General features: G+C 45.6%; 1 pseudogene; it reads right to left on the bottom strand.

Annotated features, from left to right (window-relative positions):
* Window positions 1–3,432: 3,432 nt before the first annotated feature.
* On the bottom strand, window positions 3,433–4,326 carry LOC100964467 (annotated as a pseudogene).
* Window positions 4,327–5,252: the final 926 nt, after the last annotated feature.

The following is a 5,252-nucleotide window of genomic DNA, read 5'->3' as shown; positions in this document are numbered from 1 at the left end:
GCTGCTTGGGAGGTTGAGGCAGGAGACTCGCTTGAGCCCAGGAGTTGGAGGTTGCTGTGAGTTATGATGCCACAGCACTCTACCCAGGGTGACAGCTTATGACTTTGTCTCAAAAAAAAAAAAAAAGTCCAAAACCCCCTATTCCATGCACAAGACAGAAAAAATGCCACTCTATGCCCCACTAAAGATGCAGCAGAAAGGTAAATTCTTTTCAGTCATAGGGAAATTTCAAATGATCAGATTTTTCCCCAAAGGCAGATTTAGGAAAAGATTAATAAGGCTAGGATTTCTGAAAGGGTAAATAGGTTCAAAGATATGGAAGAAAAATTGATCTCTTCAGAACTTCACCTAAGGATGACCCTGAGAAGAAGAATTTTGTGTGTGTGTGTGTGTCTGTGTGTTAATGCCGTGTCTCTGGCGGGCTTTATTTCTCTATTTGACTCTCTTTAACTGCAGCATAATAGGTAAGGCATTCTGTTTTTGTTTGTTTGTTTGTTTTGAGACAGAGCCTCAAGCTATCCCCCTGGGTGGAGTGCTATGGCATCACAGCTCAGAGCAACCTCCAACTCCTGGGCTCAAGGGAGTCTCCTGCCTCAGCCTCCCACATAGCTGGGACCACAGGCGCCCACCACAACGCCCAGCTATTTTTTGGTTGCAGCCATCATTGTTATTTTGGCGGGCACGGGTGGGATTTGAACCCGCCACCTTAGGTGTATGTGGCTGGCGCTTAGCCACTTGAGCCACAGGTGCCGAGCATTTTTTTTTTTTGAGACAGTCTCACTTTATTGCCCTCGAAAGAGTACCCTGGAGTCATAGCTCACAGCAACCTCAAACTCTTGGGTTCAAGCAATTCTCTTGCCTCAGTCTCCCTGTATCTGGGACTACAGGTGCCTGACACAATACCTGGCGATTTTTTTAGAGATGTGGTCTCATTCTTGCTCAGGCTGGTCTCAAACTCCTGAGCTCAGGCAGTCTACCCACCTCAGCCTCCCAGAGTGCTAGGATTATAGGTTCTGGTTCTTTTTTTTTTTGAGACAGAGTCTCAAGCTGTCACCCTGGGTAGAGTGCCATGGTGTCATAGCTCACAGCAACCTCAAACTCTTGGGCTTAAGCGATTCTCTTGCCTCAGCCTCCCAAGTAGCTGGGACTACAGGTGCCCACCACAATGCCTAGCCATTTTTGGGGGGGAGGAGTAAAAAACAAACATCATTCCAAACCACTACCCAAAAAGGTAGTTAACTCTGAAACATTTAACAAATCTGGCCATTTTTTGATTGTAGTATTCATTGTTGTTTGGCAGGCCCAGGCTGGATTTGAACCTGCCAGTTCAGTGTATGTGGCTGGCACCCTAGCCACTGAGCTACAGGTGCTAAGCCTCTGGTTCTATTTTTATTTTTATTCATTTATTTATTTTTATTTTTATTTTTTTGAGACAGAGCTTCAAGCTGTCGCCCTGGGTTGAGTGCTGTAGCATCACAGCTCACAGCAACCTTCATCCCCTGGGCTCAAGTGATTCTCTTGCCTCAGGCTCCCAAGTAGCTGGGACTACAGGCACCTGCCACAACACCTAGCTATCTTTTGGTTGTAGTTATCATTGTTGTTTGGCAGGCCCGGGCTGGATTGGAACCCACCAGCTCTGGTGTATGTGGCTGGTGGCTGGTGCCTTAACTGCTTGAGCTACAGGCGCTGAGCCTGGTTCTATTTAAAAAAATTTTTTTTTAAGAGACAGAGTCTCACTTTGTTGCCCTTGTTAGAGTGCCATGGCGTCACAGCTTATAGCAACCTCTAGCTCTTGGGCTTAGCCAATTGTCTTGCCTCAGCCTCCCGAGTAGCTGGGATTACAGGTGCCTACCACAATGCCCAGCTAATTTTTTTGTTGCTGCTGCAGTTTGGCCGGGGTCTGGTTTGAACCTGCCACCCTCGGTATAAGGGGCCAATGCCCTACTCACTGAGCCACAGGCACTGCCCCTTAAAAACTTTTTTATTATGGAATATTTCAAACATATACAATAGCAGAAAGAATAGTGGAATGAATCTCCAGGGTACTGACACCCTGCCTCAATGATTGTCTTAGCTATTGTGTAACATTGTCTTATTTTGTTATTCTTGTTTTGTTGGAGTTGTTTTTGAGACAGAGTCTCACTCAGTCACCATTGGTAGAATGCCATGGTGTCAGAGCTCATAGCAACCTCAAACTCTTGGTTTCAAGTGATCCTCTTGCCTCAGCCTCCCAAGTACCTGGGAGAGTACAGGTGCCTGCCTCGAGACCTGGCTATTTTTTCTATTTTTAGTAGAGATGGACTCTCTCTCTCTCTCTCTTTTTTTTTTTTCACTACAACATAACTCTTTTATTAAAGGTATGAATGTGTTTACTTTGTACAAAATGCAGTGATACTTCTTCCTCTCCTTTGCCCTTGGAGGCTGCCACCCTGAACTTTATGTTCATATAAATAAACATGCTTGGCTTGCGCCTGTGCTCAAGTGGCTAAGGCGCCAACCACATACACCTAAGGTGGCGGGTTCGAATCCAGCCCAGGCCCACCAAAACAACAATGACAGCTGCAACCAAAAAATAGCCGGATGCTGTGGCAGGCACCTGTGGTCCCAGCTACTTGGGAGACTGAGGCAGGAGACTTGCTTGAGCCCAGGAGTTGGAGGTTGCTGTGAGCTGTGATGTTACAACACTCTACCCAGGAGGGAAGCTTGAGGCTCTGTCTCCAAAAAAAATAAATAAATAAACATGCTATCATGAGGCTCAGCACCTGTGGCTCGAGTGGCTAAGGCGCCAGCCACATACACCTAAGGTGGAGGTTCAAATCCAGCTGGGTCCGCCAAAACAACAATGATGGCTGCAACCAAAAAATAGCCAATAGGCGCCTGTGGTCCCAGCTGCTTGGGAGGCTGAGGGAGGAGACTCGCTTGAGCCCAGGAGTTGGAGGTTGCTACTGGGGCATCTTGCTTGGGGCCCCCAGGGGGATAGCTTGAGGCTCTGTCTACAAAAAAATAAATAAATAAACATGCTATCATGATAAACAGCAGTCATGACAAGCAGGTGAGGGAAAGCACAATTCTGCAAGTAACATCACATAACCAAAGTGGGAAAGAAAACCAGGTAAGGCCAGCACGTTTCTCGGCTAGTCCTCTGCCCACAGAGCCTGGTCTCACTCTTCTTTCAGTGGGAAACATTTTAGGAACAGAAACACCCGAGCATTATTTAAGTACTCTTTTGGTAGCATCCTTCTTCATTCTATCTGTCCTGATGCTATAACTAGCTTATTTGTAACTTCTTCAAGAAATTTCACTCTGGGTTATAGCCCTGTTAATTACCCATAATACTTGGAACTAAAAAAACAAAACAAAACACAAAAGATCAATAAGTTTCAAAATGAATGTCAACTGAGACCTTTACAGATGAAACCTACTGCCTAGAAGTCACCTGGCCAAACATATGCACAGCTGGAGACAAAAGACTATGAAAATAGGACCAGCTGGAAAATAGGTCCCCAATTTAGATCTGGTTATTCTGCATCTGTGGATGTGATCATCATCCACAGTAGAATAGATGTACCCCTCATTGCTCAGAAAAACCACTGCTTGCTTAATTGAGGCTACAGGCATATATGTAACTGGTTCTTGAGATCATGAAAGTTCAATCCTTCAGGTCTTGGACAAGCCTTAATCAAATTCAGCACCTTGTTTTGAGCTGTAGTGAGGCCATTTGCTGGCATGAAGCTATCTGACCAAAGCTCCCTGTTTCACTCATTCCTGGATTGCTGCTGGGTGCTCTACCTGCTGGGGGCTGGCTGTTTGCTTTGGTCGGCATCATGTGTGCATTGACTACTTCCAGAATATGTGTGGGAAACTCATTCATTTCCTCCAGGAGCATGATCTTAAAGAAAGGCTCTTTTTGGTCTGAAAACATCTCAGGTGGCCTGCCACTTTCATATTTGTTTCTGGAGGAACCACAGTGGTTTCACAGGTGCCAGTGTCACCTGTGTCAAACCACTGGCGAACATCCATGGGTGCAGCTGTCATGTCATCTATTTTGTCAACAGTGTTGGTCAGAGCCCCCTCTGTATGTCTAATTATCCCCACAATAATAACCTGTGAAATCTTGACATTCCTAATTTTGAATACTTCATCAGCGAGGGTGGCAGAAAGCAATTGAGATATAGTACAGGGCACAATGTGCTGAGCTCCAGCTCTTGATTATCTTTCGGACTGAGTAGATGTCGGTGATCCAAAGCCCCCTGGGGACTATGTGTAGCTGAGGATTCCCTTCTACGCAGAGCTGCCATAGTTATCAAATCCACCCCTATTCCACATCTTGGTTGTGACTGCCTCGGGAAACAGGCCCTGAAGGTGCTGGCCTGGCGGGTTCATGGAAAACCTGAGAGTCCTGCTGGACTCTTGCTTGGTCTTGAACTCCTGAGTTCAGGAGATCTATACACTTTGGCCTCCCAGAATACTAGGATTATAGGCATGAGCCACTGTAACTGGCCTGTTTTGCTGGAGTTTGTAAAGGTGCATCTTAGAAACATAATTTAAGCTGTGACTTAAAAAAGTCACCCACATATAGATAGATTGTTGCATTTAGAAATATTTATAGGTACATGTGTATACAGTAGTATACACACATATTAACTTCCTCTGTCAATTGAGAAGGGCCCCAAGCAAGATACCCCAGTAGCAATGAGTATAACTACCACCCAGATCTTGGTTTCTTATACCAGTCTCCAATAAAAGGAACCAAAAGTTCTCCAAAAAATGGCTGATTCTAGGATTATGGTAGGAAATATACACAATGAGTTTGGAGCATCTTGTAGGGCCAGAAAGTAAGGAAATACTTTCAAACACACATACATACACACATGAACTAATGACATACATCAAAAGGTCACAGGCAGGCCAGGTGCATGACTCCCAAAACTTTGGGAGGACAAGGCAGGAATATTACCTTATCCTAGAACTTAAAGATGAGGCTGGGAATGCAAGACCCTGTCTTTACAAAAAATAAAAACAAATTAGCTTGGCATGGGGGTGCACACCTATAGTCCCAGTCAATTGGAAGACTGAGGCAAGGGGCAGAGCCTGTGCCTCAAAGGAGTAGGGTGCTGGCCCATATACTGGAGGTGACGGGTTTACACTCAGCCCTGGCCAAAAAAAATGACTGAGGCAGTGGCTAAGGCGCCAGCCACATACACCTAAGGTGGCGGGTTCGAATCCAGCCCGGGCCCGGCAAACAACAATGA

This window comes from Otolemur garnettii, unplaced genomic scaffold (assembly GCF_000181295.1).
Source record: "Otolemur garnettii isolate 467f Iridium unplaced genomic scaffold, OtoGar3 scaffold00050, whole genome shotgun sequence".
NCBI classification, from domain to species: domain Eukaryota; kingdom Metazoa; phylum Chordata; class Mammalia; order Primates; family Galagidae; genus Otolemur; species Otolemur garnettii.
This window is presented reverse-complemented; position numbering and strand designations above follow the sequence as displayed.